The sequence below is a fragment of the Temnothorax longispinosus genome, unplaced genomic scaffold (genome assembly GCF_030848805.1).
Source record: "Temnothorax longispinosus isolate EJ_2023e unplaced genomic scaffold, Tlon_JGU_v1 HiC_scaffold_21, whole genome shotgun sequence".
Taxonomy (NCBI): domain Eukaryota; kingdom Metazoa; phylum Arthropoda; class Insecta; order Hymenoptera; family Formicidae; genus Temnothorax; species Temnothorax longispinosus.
This window is the reverse complement of record NW_027270025.1, coordinates 145,650-161,975: the sequence shown is the minus strand read 5'-3', so window position 1 is coordinate 161,975 and position 16,326 is coordinate 145,650. Positions and strand designations below refer to the sequence as shown.

The 16,326-nt window shown below is 47.2% G+C and overlaps 1 pseudogene; it reads left to right on the top strand.

Moving 5' to 3' along the window:
* The first annotated feature begins 255 nt into the window (after positions 1-255).
* On the top strand, positions 256-1,513 carry LOC139823900 (uncharacterized; annotated as a pseudogene).
* The last annotated feature ends 14,813 nt before the right edge of the window (positions 1,514-16,326 follow it).

Genomic DNA, 16,326 nt, shown 5'->3' with positions numbered 1-16,326 from the left:
GACGCTGATTACAATCCATGGTGCCTCCTGTGAGGTACCCCCCTGGTTACAAAGAATCGAGGCATCGCACATACGAGATTGATCCACAGGCCATTCAAGGAATCAGACGATTAATCGGTCAACAAGGATCAAGGGCTGTCTCCACGCATATTAGCCAAACAGTGAGGGTGAGTCGTTCGGTTCCTATCCCATTACATCTGTTTCTATAATCTTTCATATTTTCTATAAACCTATATTGTGAGCGATATCGGAATAATGGCAGAGAGAATTAAGCTGATTGTTCAAAAACGCATTGCGTTAAAGTCACAAATAACGCACGTAACCAACCTTTTCGACAAAGGTAATTTAGACGAAACGACGTTAAGATTACGCATGGAGCGTCTCACAGAGTTGCAACACGCGTTCGAGGATCTTAATGATGAACTTATGATGTTAGAGCCAAACGAAGGTCATGAAGATGAATTCGCGCTTATACAAGATCGATTTTATCAACTCGCGGGTGGAGTCGAGAAACATTTAAATAATGCAAATATTTCCAACACGGACGTTGAAGCCGTGCGTGGTGGAGAATCGTGTGAATCAGTCGACGCCTGTAACAGTGATTCAAAGGCGACGGATTAAATTGCCGGAAGCACCTTTACCGACATTTAACGGTAAATTCGAAGACTGGCTTTCGTTCAAAAACGAGTTCCGTAATATGATCGATTCGCAAGGAGATCTCTCGGATATCGATAAGTTACATTACTTAAAAGCGGCATTAAAAGACGAAACTGCCAATAAAATAAAAATCTTTGCAATCGACGGTATTAATTATTCAAAGGCATGGGAAGTATTAGAGCGCGCTTACGAAGTGAAAAGAGTTTTGATTTCGCGTCATATCTCTTCGATTTTAAATTTGCCTTCATTAGACAAAGAGACCACCGACGGAATATCCAAGCTCGCCGATGACACGCAACAACATGTAGCTTCATTAACCGCGTTAGGCGTTTCGGTCACGCACGAAATGGTCGTTCACATTCTCGAAACTAAGTTACCAAAATTTACTTTAGATAGGTGGGAGAGGTCTCTTGAGAGAGATGAATTCCCATCTCTCGATCAACTATATGAATTTCTATACAAAACCGCTGTTTGTGTCTCAAAGCGAGACCGATCGAAATTGTCAGAATCCGTAAAAGACAAGGGCGAACCTCCGGCAAAAAAGAATCGAGTCTATTCTTTGAACAAGGCTTTTGTATTGAACGCTTCGCGTAATTGTGTGGTATGTCACAATAAACGACATCCGCTCTACATATGCGATAAATTTAAGCAATTATTGGTTCAAAAGCGTATCGAAGTAGTAAAAAATGCAAAACTATGTTATAATTGCTTACGGTCTCATCGCGGTAGTCCGTGTAAATTCTCTTCATGCACGCATTGTCAGAAGCGACACAACTCACTTTTGCATCTCGACAACTATGCGACCACAAGTAAAGTTAACACAGAATCATCCGAATCAAAAACCAAAACTGACTGACTAACCGACATAACCGGGGGGAGCGCATTGTCTCTCGCGACGATAGTGCCTACATTCACGCCACAATTAATGGCCAGCGCATTGGTATATATCCGTGACAATAAACATAAACTGATAAGATGCCGTGCGTTATTAGACACGTGCGCTACAGCAAATTTTATTTCTGAGTCCATTGTAAAACGTCTGAACATACACACGGTTACACAATCAATACCAATTAGCGCGATTAATACTATGAGTTCAGAATCAAAGGGAGTAGTGCAAATTACAATACAATCAACACAAAACAATTACTGCAAAACTCTAACGTGCTTAACATTACCAGCTATTACCGATTTAATTCCGTCTGAGATCTTTCCGCGAGACATGATAAAAATTCCGTCGAACATTAAGCTAGCAGATCCGGAATTTTATTTGCCACGTCCCATTGATCTATTAATTGGTTCGGGAGCGACACTGTCGCTATTCTCCATCGGTCAAGTTAATTTATCGCGAGACGGTCATGACCTTTATCTACAGAAAACTCAGCTCGGATGGGTAGTCGCCGGGAGCTCCGCGAGGCAAAATTCCATTGAAACAGCATTGTGTTGCTTAACAAATTTAGAAACACAATTAACCAAATTCTGGGCGATTGAAAAAATTACAGTTGACAAACCTTTATCGGAAGAGGATAGGGTGTGCGAAGCACATTTCGCAAAAAACGTCGTACGCAACGATGATGGTCGCTACGTGGTTCGCTTACCGTTTAGAAATTCAAATCCGTATATCGGCGACTCACGGACCATAGCACTTAAACGCTTATTGTCACTGGAACGTAAATTAGACAAAGACGTAACTCTAAAATCAGAATATACAAGGGTCATAAATGAATATAAAACATTAGGACACATGTCTTTAGTTGAAGATCCGGGTAACGACGGGTTTTATATGCCTCACCACGCCGTAATCAAACAATCGAGCAATACAACGAAAGTACGAGTTGTTTTCGACGCGTCGGCGAAATCAACGAAAGGCATATCATTGAATGAGCTTTTAATGATAGGACCGACAATTCAAGAAAAATTGTTCTCACATATAATTCGATTTAGAACTTATAGTTACGTCATTACAGCCGATATCGAGAAAATGTACCGGCAAGTGTTGATACATAAGGATGACCGTCGGTACCAGCAAATTCTTTGGCGCGAGAGCGGAGAAATAAAGACGTTCCAACTAAACACGCTTACATTCGGTGTCTCTTCGGCACCATTTCTCGCGATTCGCACCGTACGAAAACTTGCAGATGACGAAAGTTGCACATTTCCTAAGGCAGCCGAAATACTTAAGAATCATATGTATGTAGATGATTTGTTAACGGGCGCTAATTCCATAGAAGAACTTCGAAGCATCCGAAATGAAATCATTTCGTTATTATCCCGCGGCGGGTTTTCGATAAGACAGTGGGCATCTAATGATATACGCGTGATTCACGACTTGTCAAACAACACATTGCATGCAAATTATGCATTTGAAAATGATCGTTCCATGAAACCTTTAGGCATTTTGTGGAATATACGCGACGATAAATTACATTACTCTGTACAGCCAGTCGAGACTACAGGCACAGTAACAAAAAGAAAAATATTATCAGAAGTCGCGAAAATATATGATCCTATGGGTTTGTTGGGTCCGGTCATTCTGTATGCTAAACAGTTGTTACAAACCTTATGGCGGTGCGGTACAGATTGGGACGAGTCCGTTCCGCAAAGCATTTTTACAACGTGGTCTGAATTTACAAAACAGTTAGAATCAATACATTAAATTTCTTTCGATCGTAGACTATTTCGAGATGAATCTGATAAATTTCAAGTTCATGGATTTTGTGATGCCAGCAATTCGGGTTACGGAGCGTGCCTTTACATACGATCTATCGGAAAGGATCGTGGGGTAATTAGCAATTTGCTATGTGCCAAATCGCGAGTCGCTCCGTTAAAGACCGTTTCCATTCCGCGACTCGAATTATGCGGAGCATTATTGTTATCGCGATTATATCGTGAAGCAAGTGACGCACTAGGCAAGGTACCCGATAAAGTATATTTTTGGTGCGATTCAACCACGGTATTACATTGGTTAAAAACACCTCCTCATTTGCTTAAAACTTACGTTGCAAATCGAGTCGTTGAGATAAACGAGCTTACCGGTTCGCACATTTGGCGTTACATACGATCGGGAGACAATCCCGCCGATGCAATATCAAGGGGTCAATTGCTACATGCCTTTCTAAAAAATAAGACGTGGCGCGCGGGACCTTCATGGTTAATTAATAACGAAAATAATTGGCCCTGCGATAAGGCGCAAATCATTGAAATACCCGAGCTAAGAAAAAACATTTGTTTAGTCACGACATTTGATCTCAGTATTTTTGAAAAATACTCCTTGTATTCAAAATTATGCAGAATCGTTGCTTACTGTCTCCGTTTTCATCCGGCTAACAGATATCGCGGATCGTTATGCGCAAAGGAAATAGATGAAGCGAAAATACGCGTAATAAAGATTCTCCAAGCTTCTCGATTCACTAGCGAGATTAAGGATCTCGAAAATAAACCATCAGCATACAAAGGCAAACTTGTCAGCTTAAGCCCATTTTTAGATAAAGACGGCTTAATTCGTGTTGGTGGGCGTCTGCAAGCATCAAATTTAACGTTTTCACAGAAGCATCAAATGCTACTTCCCAGTCGTGACCGAATTACCGATCGAATTATACGCGAGATTCACGAACGATATCATCACGCCGGAATTCAAACGACCTTGTACAACCTCAGGCAAAAATTCTGGGTACTTGACGGCAGAAATCAAGTACGGAAAGTAATTCACACATGTACGCGTTGTCTACGATTTAACCCTCGATCGGTTGATTACAAAATGGGTAACCTTCCATCAGCCCGCGTACGAGAAGCAATACCTTTTGCTCACACAGGTATCGATTTTTGCGGTCCTTTTTTTATAAAGGAGAAAAAATACCGAAATCGAGCTCGTATTAAGGTATACGTATGCGTCTTCATATGCATGTCTATTAAGGCAGTGCACTTCGAGATCGTGAGCGACCTAACGTCGGAAGGCTTTCTTGCGGCATTGCGGCGATTTGCATCAAGGCGCGGATTGCCTCAACACATATATTCGGACAACGGGACCAACTTCGTAGGCGCGAACAATCAGCTTAAAGAAATGTACGCATTATTCAATTCCGATAAACATAAGGAGGCCATAAATAAATACGCATCTGAATATCGCATTTCGTGGCATTTCATACCACCTGGCGCCCCCCATTTTGGAGGATTGTGGGAGTCCACCGTAAAACTTTTCAAACACCATTTCAAGCGTGTGGTTGGTGACTCCTTGTTTACATTTGAAGAATTAAACACTTTGACTATTGAAATAGAAGGCATCCTGAATTCCAGACCCATTACCTCCCTCTCATCCGACCCGAACGACATACTCGTATTATCACCCGCTCACTATTTAATTGGTAGACCATTAACGTCCCTTCTGGAGGGCGATTTGCTAACTGTTCCAGCCAACCGATTGTCCACCTGGAAACACGTAACAAAGGTGCGACAGGACTTTTGGTCACGATGGCACCTCGAGTATTTGAATGAGCTCCAGAAACGTACCAAGTGGGTCAAAGACGGTCCAGAACTCGAGGTTGGAACTATCACACTTATAAAGGACAAAAATTTACCATGCACACACTGGGCGTTGGGCAAGGTCATAAAACTATACCCAGGCGAAGACGGCGTAGCACGTGCAGCCGATCTCAAGACGATTAACGGAGAAATTAGGAGGACAACGAAAAATTTATGCCCCCTTCCGCTCGATTATTAACGCACTTCGTCCGAATCGTACCTATGCGAATACAATATGTAACAATATTATTATGCGATGATGAATGCATTTGTCTCAAAACCACATACGAACATACGATGCGTTACAATAACATAAAATAACACGTTATAATATTATATATGCGTCATGGATCCATGAAATAATTGATCAGTACCCTCTCAATGGGGGGAGTATGTTGCGTATAGCGCTTCATATTAATTAATCGTGCTCTTTGACAAATAAAAGTTGTTTACATAGCGTCCTTTCGGCGATCTCAGCCGCGACGGAAACAATTATCTTCGCGATTCGCGGCCCTCCTTTGATCCCTGCGATCTGTTTTTCTCGACGTTTTCGACGCAAATGCGCGGTTTATTTGATCTGCAGATGGCCGGCAACAACAAATTTCGATTCCGGGATATATAAGAAAGCGTCGACTCGCCCGGGAGTCAGTTTGCATTAGTCGATCGAAGAGCACGGTTATAGCGAAGCACGATAGCTCAATTCATATACCGAACATTATACGAAACATTATACGAATCGCGACCCGAGTCGGCTCCGAGGCGTCATCGCGATCCGAGCATAACCTCGAGACGTTATCGTGATCCCGAGTCGACATCGAGGCATTGTCGCGACGTGTGCGTGTGTCTTACGCGTCATTATATGCAGCAATCGGCTCGACCTGGGGCACATCCTCAAGACGTTGTCGTGACCAAGTACGCGAACATACTATATCCGAATAATAAACGCGAGCGCATTACTGTGCATCTTACCAGTAAACGGACTTTGTAAAAATAATACGAATACAATAAACAGACATTCGAAACCACAGTGTGAATATGAAATAGTGTTGACGCTGATTACAATCCACGGTGAAAGGTTTAAAAAACCGTTCTCGTGTAACATTTTATATGACATCGTGCAGACGTCTTTTAGAGATGTTGCATATGAACGGTGGAAGGTTGAAATATTTTTGAAACCTTTCTAGAAGTTTTTTGCAAAACGCTGTGTTGTCGGGGAAGCGTCCTACTGACCTACGTGGGTAAGGTGTTGTGTTGTACTCATTTTTCGACTGTCTAAAGCGCCCCACTGAGCCATTGGGGTAAGATGTTGCGCTTTACCCACTTTTCGCCTGTCTAAAGTGTTCTACTGACTCACGTGGGTAAGGTGTTGCGCTTTACACACTTTTCGACTGTTTAAAGCGCCCCCGTGTGCCACGTAGGTAAGGTGTTGCGCTTTACCCACTTTCCGCTTGTCTAGCGTGTTTTACTGACTCACGTGGGTAAGGTGTTGCGCTTTACACACTTTTTGACTGTTTAAAGCGTGCTACTGACTCGGTCGTGTTTGTCTCGTGCGTTTTCCAAACAAAGCGTAAACGAATGTTGTGTCCATCGTCGGGGGGGCTGCGAACGAAAGCGCGTCCGCTACGCACGTCGAAACGTTTTAAAGCGCGTTCACTAACTACGGGGGGTCACGACTTTTCGCTTCAAACACGCGTTACGTGTTTAAAGCGCTGTTGTTAACCTGCGGTGGCGCACTGGTTTGCCTTGACGAGTCGCAAGTGCGTAAAGTTATGTCGCGTGGCGCACGGGCTCGTCTTGAACCGTACTGAGTGTGTAAAGCGCGTCAAGTAACTTACGTAGGTCAGTGGTTCGTCTCGAACAGTTTCGAGTGCGTAAACGTAACTCACGTGACGCAGTGGCTCGCGTTGATGAGTACAAAAGTAAGTAAAGCGCGTCAACTAACTTACGTGGGTCACTGGTTCGCCTCGAACAGTCGCGAGTGCGTAAAGCTACGCCGTGTGACGTAGTGGCTCGCCTCTACGCGTACTGAGTGTGTAAAGCGCGTCAACTACGCTACGTGAGTTAGTGGTTCGTCTTGAACAGTACCGAGTTTGTAAAGTTAACCCGCGTGACGTAGTGGGGTGCTGCAGACAAGACAAAGGTAGGTAAAGCGCGTCCGCTACGCTGCGGTGGCGGAGTTGCGGTGGCGGTGTTGTAGATATTAAAAAAGTAGGTACAGCGCGGTGAACGTACGGTTGCTCGTGTTGTTTCAGGCCGCACGACAGAAAGCTTTGTTGCTACGAGGTCTTGGTTTTTTCTTACAGCAAGATGGTTGCCATCTCGTCGGTTGCGAACGTGTTGACGCCTGAACGAGCTCCGAAAGCGAGTGCGCGTACCGCGCTTGTGACGTTTTAACTTGACGTGCGTGTTACGCACTCTCGTTTATCGTACAAGTGCGTGGAAAGTGGTCTCGTGCGTGCGCTTTTGCGCGCGGCGACGGTCTCTTTCCACGTACTTGTACGATAAAAGTTTGTTCGTAAAGTCGACCTTGTAAAAAAATATAACAAACGCGCGCGTACCGTTACCTTCTGCTGCGGCTGGTGTTCAAGGCTGCTTTTTCCGGATTCACTGAAATGTAAAAAGAACGACGCCGTACAAACGAACGCGTTGCGCGTTGCGCGTGCGCGTGGCCGTTTTTGTGCGTGTTGCGCGTTTCTTCTTCTCATGTGAGGAGGGAACACGCGGCGCTTAAGCCCCGTTACCACTCGAAGGTGGCAGCCACGTTGATGGGAGGGTAGGAAGACGGGAGACGGTGGGCGAGGTAACATGTCAGGGAAAAGTGACGAAGGGGTGACGGGATGGCGAACGGACGGAGACCGTTTTGTGAACGTTACATGATACTGTGTTTATTTACGTCGAAAATCAAGTACAAAATATATTTCGTATAAAAAAAGAACGTGTGGTGGTTGACGACGGCATCGGCTGTTTAGCGTAGTCTGAAATAAAAAAGACGGCGTTTGAAGTACGCGTTTAATGAATAACAACGTGGAAATGAACGTTAGAGAAGGTAGTTTTATACATGGTTTTATCTTACCGACGAACTTTCGCGCTGCTCGGTCCCGGTTGTGGATTGTTGGGGTCTTCTTCTTCCTCTTCCTCCTTCTCCTCTTCCTCCTTTTTCTCTTCTTTCTTCTTCTGCTTCCGCTGCTTTTTTAGTTTTATATATGTCTTCCTCGATTCTGGCGACGTAAAGATTTCCTCGGAATCCATGGGAGATACAGAACGTTCGAGGGTGGTGCTGAAAAGAGACTTTGTTATCCGTTGCGTTTAGCCACGAACCTCTGCTTATGGAAGCGAAAGGTAGCACGTGACGGTTCGTGGTTCTTCGCTTTGGATCCACGTACGTATCGTTACGTGTTACCTTTCGCTTCCATAAGCAGAGGTTCGTGGCTAAACGCAACTCGTGACTGTTGCGTACAAATATATACGTACGCGTGCACGCTGTGGCGCCGGCGCATATACATGCACACATACACACACACACACACACACACACACACACACACACACACACACACACACACACACACACACACACACACACACACACACACACACACACACACACACACACACACACACACACACACACACACACACACACACACACACACACACACACACACACACACACACACACACACACACACACACACACACACACACACACACACCACACACACACACACACACACACCACACACACACACACACACACACACACACACACACACACACACACACACACACACACACACACACACACACACACACACACACACACACACACACACACACACACACCACACACACACACACACACACACACACACACACACACACACACACACACACACACACACACCACACACACCACACACACACACACACACACACACACACACACACACACACACACACACACACACCCACACACACACACCACACACACACCACCGCGCGCATACACGCGCATACCTTTTTTCTTTTTTGAGCGTCGCTCGTTGTGCCAACGACGGCGCTCGCGTTTCCTGTCGCGCCTCCTGTCGCGCTCGTGCTTCCTGTCGCGCTCGTGCCTCCTGTCGCGCTAGCGCCGCCCGTGTTGCGAGCTCAGCAAGCGCCCTCAAGCGCGCCGCTTCCTCCGCTATGGTTGTACGATGTATGGAGAATGACGAAACGTTCGTCGTTCGGTTTACATGTGTGTACGTTCAAACAAGTGTTTACATACTTGGCTCTAGTTGAAAAAATGGGTCGTCGCTGTTGTTTGTATATTCGCTGGACGAGTCCGTGTCGTCATATCCGTTCGACACGACGCCGCTGTCGCGCGCGTTGTTGCTGCAGCTGCTGCTGCTGGTGTCCATTCGTTCGTTTTGGATTCACTGAAACGTACGGCGAGATGATGTTTCTAAAAAAACGTAAACTCGGCGGCGACGACGGACCGTGGCGTCGTCTACGGTTCGTCGAGACGAATAAAACAAGGTGCGGCACGATAGGGTTCGGTGGCACCGTTGAAACGTAGGGGAAAGTGGGCACCCTTGAACCACGTTTTTTCAACGCACATTAAAAATGTTTTTTACGAACTTTCGTATAATATAACGGAGACTCGTCGATGTTTAATATAATAAACTTTTTGTAAATAGAAGTAACGTTTGAGAAATATTTTGCAAAAATATGGATATTTTGAAATGCTGCGTTTTTCACAGTGCACTAAAAGTTTGGGGTCGCGTGAGCCCGAGCGTAGGGTACACTGTGACATGTAATGTAAAAGGTAGGGTCGTCTGTGGCACGTAGAAGAGACCTACGTGGAAACTGAAAACAAAGCTTCACAGCGACTCGCGTACATGTGATCTGTAACTAAAGGGTGAAAAAAAGAGAAAAGAAGCGAGGTTCTGTAAATGTGGCACAGAGAACCCCCGCAACCTGCGTCACCGTGGACCCCACTGAACCGTGGTTGTTGTTATCGTAAATATTTCAGATACAAAATACGTAAACGGTTTTGTGCGCACTTTGGTCGTGAACCTAGCGTTCGACGTACGTTTTATGAATTTTTTTTTAACTGTAGACGCCTTAGAACGCCATACATATCAAAAAGTTATGACAAGTAAAACGTTATTTTGCAAGGTTTCACGTATATATTTGCTTTTAACTAAGGTATATATGCTTCGTTCGGCATACGTTTTTGATAGAAGTTATATGTTTTGAAAACGAAGGTTTTTATATTCACCGTCACTATTTTGCAGAACGTTACGACAGAAACGTTGCCGTGTCACCGTGGACCCCGTGGCTTAAGGGAGCCCATTCTTTTTTCGGTTTTCTCAAAGCGGACGAAATTTTTTGCGAGCGAGGCAAACTTACCGGGAGCTGTGGAAGAAAGAACGGTGGACGTCGGTTCGGCTCGACAGGGTCGACTCGGTGGTGAGGGGTGGGTTTTTACAAACGTCTAGATAAATTTGAAGACGACGGGCTTCCTCACCGCGTTCGTTCAACTTGGGCTTACGCGACGCGTTTTTGCACAAAATGACCGACGCAGGTAGAAAAAAGTGTCGCTCTGCTCCGCGAAGCGAGATCGTAACGGTTGAACTTGACAGGATTTAGGTTATGTGTCTTGTTCGACTGACGAGTGGCAGCGCGTACGACCATGTTCTGCAACCACACGCGCTGGTTCAGTGGTCGTACGCGCATGTTCACGGGTCGCTGGCGTATGTAAATGTGCGCCACGTTTAAACGATGCACGCGTGCAGACGAACCAAGCGTCTTGCGTCAAACCGTTAGGTCGCACGCTGGGGATTTGTTTAGATTTTGTATGCGGGGGAAGGGGCACCGCCGCAGGCTCGTTTTATGTACGTTTCGGTCGTTCTCGTTTCCATTATATATTATTTTAGCCGTCGCTCGTTCGTCGTTAAAAAGTTCGTTACAAAAAAAATTTGAAAACGCGAGCAACTCGTTTGTGTCGTGAAAGGCTGAACGGACTACGCGATATATGTTGAAATATATTAGAACGACGGAGATGTCGGTAACTTTTAGATATGGTTACAGCACGCTCGTGTCGTACGACGATACTCTTACGGTTCCATGACGGAATACTAGATGGCAGGTCGTTTTCGTCTAGTAACTCGTGCAAGCGGACGCGCGAGTAACGCGACGCACCGAGTTCTGTTCACGTTAGCCGCACGCGACAAGAAGGTGAGTGGAGGGGTGGCGCAAGCACGAACGTGTAGAGAAGCGCGCTCGGCTACTCTCGACTATTCGGTCGAAAGTGAAACAGTTCGAGTTACGTACCGGGCTGTCTGCCACGATAATCTTTTATCGGGAACATGTTCAAGTTTCGTTTCATACTTCGCGCTTGTACCGTTGTACGTACTCATGGTATCGTCGTGCCTTTGTCGTTGCTAGTGTCGTCGTCAAAGCTACGGTCGTCGTCACGGCTCGTGTTGTCGTGATATTCGACACGAGTCCGTAAAAGTCAGTCCGTATTTGACGCACGACAAGCGTTGTCGAGCATGTCAAAGAAAAAAAGAAGACGGATGTATATTCGGGGCTCAGCCGAGCTTTTGCTTGACGGTGGGTTGTCGAGCGATCGTGAAAATCAAGAGCGGCTATCCGTAACTTCGTTCTTCTCACGCAGCGAGATGGACGAGCTGCCCGTATCTTGCGTATCTGGTTTGCTTACAGCGACGGAGTTTTTCACTCTCAGTGGATGGTTTTCCGTCGAACAAACGCGCGGCGTATCTAGAACGATGTGGTGGCGGCTGCAGGTTTCACGCGAAGGTAATCGTTGGATTTATAGTCTCAAATATTCGGTTCTTTCATCAGATATCTTCCTGATGAAAGTGATACTTTACAAGCGCGCACGTGCTACGTCAAATATTCGGTTACAGGATCGTGCAGTCGACGGCTGCATCCGAGCATGACGAGCTGAAGGAGAGACGCCTACCCACAGTTATGGATGATCGGATCCTGGCACAGCCTATAGTGAAGAAACAACGAATACAAAAATCAACGGGGAGGCTCGTATGCAAAACAACGGGTGACGCAGAGGAACCACGCGGCAGCCTGAACGAGACGGAGGAGGCGCGACATCGACGTGTCCAAGCGGCACGCTGGGATGCGGCAATGGTCGCTGAGCGACGCTAAAACCGTGCGAAACTTGAAAATAAAAAGACAACATGTATATAGTGCGACATAAAAAGATAAGCACGATCAATGGACAACGTAGTATTGAGAAAAATATATGCGGAATAAATATATATAGGTAAGATTAAATACGAAGTACGCACGACAAGTAGATGTACGGCGTAACGGTGTGTGACAAAGTAAACGTATTTTTCCTGCGTTTCATCGATCCGAGTGAGCGGAGGAGAATGAAGACGAAGATCGAAAATGTTTAGTTCAACAAATAGATTAAAAAAAGATTCTACGCCTCGTGACGCGTAAACGAACCTTTGACCATACAAACGTAATATATCTTTATTTTTCACGTTCCTACATAGATATAGATAAGCGTAAGATCGCGTGACAAAAACGCGTGTGCCGTGCGCGAGAATCATAAGTAAAGCAGTTACGTGGCGTGCGTCAAAGATAAATAGATTATAAACACGCGAGATCAGCTAAACGCGAACTATACGACGTATAGTCAACGAAGTTTAAGAACGCCGCCGGCGTTCCATGGAAACAAATAGTCAAAGTACGTTTGAGACGCGCGCGACGTAAATGACCGCGGCGCAGAGTAACGCACGCGAGACGCGCGACACATAGCCAAACGTCCGGTATACGTGTCACGAAGCAGGAGTAAGATGACACGCGCGTGACGTAGGAGCAAACAAGTTCGGCTGATGAAACGTGCGTCAGAGCACTAAGAAACGCCGGCCTACCAAGTTTTACACCTCCAGGAACGTCTGGGGCAAGTTGGTCACTAGGACAAGATAAGGGCAAAACCGGCAGACATCGAAACGCCGAAGAGGATAGTATGGCGAGCCGAGCGATCGACGCGATGATTGAACAAGGTCCGGATCAGCTAGGATGACCTACAGGGGCGATAAAAAAGTTGACCTGTCCGATGGCAGACGTGGCAGACGTCTCAGACTGGGGGTTTTTACCATAAACGTGTGACTTATCCTCCGTTCCCACGTCCTCATCGATAGATAGAGATAAGAATATAATCGACGAACTGAAACGCGCGTACCGTGCGTGATAGAAGGAAAAATAGAGTCACGCGGAATACGTCAAAACGTGAAGTAAATTAAGAGTAAGCGAGTTTAGCCAAAAAGACGAGTACAGCTTCTTGCCGCCACGACCTTCTCCTCACAATCGACCTCTGGGAAGAGCTGGCCAGACTCTCCCAAGCCGTCTTCAGGAGGGCCGTCCGCACTGTCTCGCCCTCGAGTCCTCCGGTACTCCGAAATGTCGTCCTCTTTCTCGACCGCTGCTCCCCCGCGAAATCTTAGGACAAGGGGGGGGGAAAACTTCCCGTGGACTCTGCGCCCCGCAGGGCTCCCCAGGTCCCCGCCCGGCATTCGCCCTATGGCCCACGGGAAAACCACGGGTCAAAAACCGTGGGCAGGCGGTCCACTTCGGATTGGGAGTTCTGGCTGTCGATCTGCCACACGTGGAGACTCCTATCGATCTCACTAACTCATGCCGTCGATTTCCTCTAAAACAAAAAGTCATACGACGCACAGAAACAAAGAACAACATAACACTTTAAAGATTAAAAAAAATCAATCACAAGACTTCTTATTGTTAATTTCTAAATGTTTAAAATGAACAATACCGACTTTCGGGGAATTTTTCACAAAAGTTGAGCCCACCCCGCCAAGCTCAACTAAATCGCGTTTCCCTCATTAGGGCATGCTGACCGGAAATGCCCGGTTTTACCGCACGTCCAACACTCCCCCCGGCCGGCGCCAAATTTGCTGCCTCGCCAATTCCCTTTCGGGCCCTTTCCCTCCTTATCCTTTTCCTCAGTCTTCCCTCCGACATCACGTTCCTCATTCTTTACCAAATCTCTATCTCCCTTTTTCACGAAATTCTTGTTTAAATTCTCCCTGTATCTCTCCGAATTATCCCCCTGGATAACTTTGAGCGCTTTAGCCCTTTCAACGGCCAGAATTAAGGAGGTTACTCCCTCCATTTGAAGCGCTCGCCGAATAAAATTATCGGAAACGGCCATAACGAATTGCGCACAAGCGATTTTATCGCGAAGCTCATATGGGCACTCGGGGTACGCCAGGCGCGAAAGTTTGTCAATTTCGGATCCGAGTGTCGCCAAATCCTCCCCGAATTTTTGTTTACGGTTCGTAAACGCGACGTAACAGTTCTGTGATTGTCGTCCCTCCCCGAAACGCAACTCAAGTTTTGTTTTAAGTTCCGCGAAATCTAACCGCTCGACATCTTGAACCGTTTCCAAGACCGAGCGTGCCTTTCCCCTCAGGCTCGAAACCAACGCGATCGTTTTTGTGGCGTCATCCCAATGGTTCGCACGCGCGATCAAACTCAATTGCGAGAAATATTCTTGTAACGGGGTTGTTCCGTCGTACATGTCGGGTTTCAGTTTGTACCCCAGGCCCCAGGTCGGCACTCGCGACCGCGACACTATCACTCGCGTGTATTCACGTTCCCACGCCGCTCGAGATCGCGTCTCTTTCTCCCGCACGCGCGTCTCGCGTCTCCGCGCCGCTCGGGATCGCGTCCCCCTCACTTGCGTGCGCGTCTCGCGCTTCCGCGCCGTTCGAGATCGCGATACTTCCGCGTGTGACTCGCGCCCCCGCGCCGCTCGCGACTCGCGTCCCCGAGTCTCCAGACGCTTTATTATTAGAATGACTTAGCTGTGTTTGTGCGCCGGAGTTCATCCCTCGGAGAAGACGGAGCTCCTCCTCCTGCCGGCGGAACGTCTCGGCGTACTCCCTCTCTCTCCGCGCCTGTTCCTCGCGCAGGAGCCGGACCTCCTGAATGACGGTCCGAAGACTCTCAGCAACCGTCGTCATTGCCGTCGCTTCAGCCGAATCCTGCTCGCACGAACGCTGAGGTGTCTCCACCCGGAGTCTCTTCCTCGTGGCCATCGTGGTAATCGGGATAATGCTCGTCGTCGCTCGTCCGATCCCGGACGAGCCCCCAAAATGTTGCGCTCGACCGCGCGTTCGCAGCACACACTCTCACGCACTCACTCGCGAACGCGGCGCGCAATCCCGTTACCGGGAATAAATACTCACAAATAGAAAAGAACTCGTTTAATGCAGTAATGTAATAGAACAATGGCTTGTGAACACTTCTGAACGGTTCGAAGGCCCGGCGGAGAATCTGACAGACGGCAAAAGTAAACAAACAAACGCAACAGCTCGTCGTCAAGGCTCGACGTCACGCAGCGCTTCGCGACTGCTTTTCGGGCTTCTACCGGGCGTCTCGGCACGGGCGCAACATACGCAAGATAGCGTACGCGAAAGTACGAGGCATAGTCCAATGTTTCGAAAAAATCCGCGATAAACAGGGGTAAAATGGCACAAGCGCGACGATGGGGCAAAACCGTCACGATGATGAAACGTGCTTCGGAACACTTAGAAACACCGGCCTACTAAGTTTCAGACCTCTGGGAATGTCTGGGGCAACGTGGTCACTATGACAAAAGCAGGGTAAACCCGTCCGACGTCGAAACGCCTAAACGGTCAGCCGTGCGAGTCTAACAACTGGTCCGACGGTTCGACAGAGTCCGGATCAGCTGGGTTGATCTACGAAAGGCGTAAGAAAGTTGACCTGTCCGACGGTAGACGCGACAACGGCTTCCAACTGGGGGTAAAAACGACCACGCGAGGGGGACGAGCGACTGAGCGATTCGACGCGACCCGTGACGGTTTACGTATAGAAAAGACGTGAGAGTGTTGCAAATATCATCGAGCAACCGTCACGCGCGAGGATAGGATGCGCGAAATATGCGAACGAGGAACCGCGACGTGAGGCAAACGAACGTCACGATATCAACGATCACGCGCGAACGTATCGCGTGTCGTGCGTTCGAGTCGTGTAAAAGAACAAAAATCCATCGTCGAACGACGCGTCGGACGGCAGGAAAGTGGGGGAACGAGAACTACGAAGGCGCGGTCGGACTACCTGACAAATACC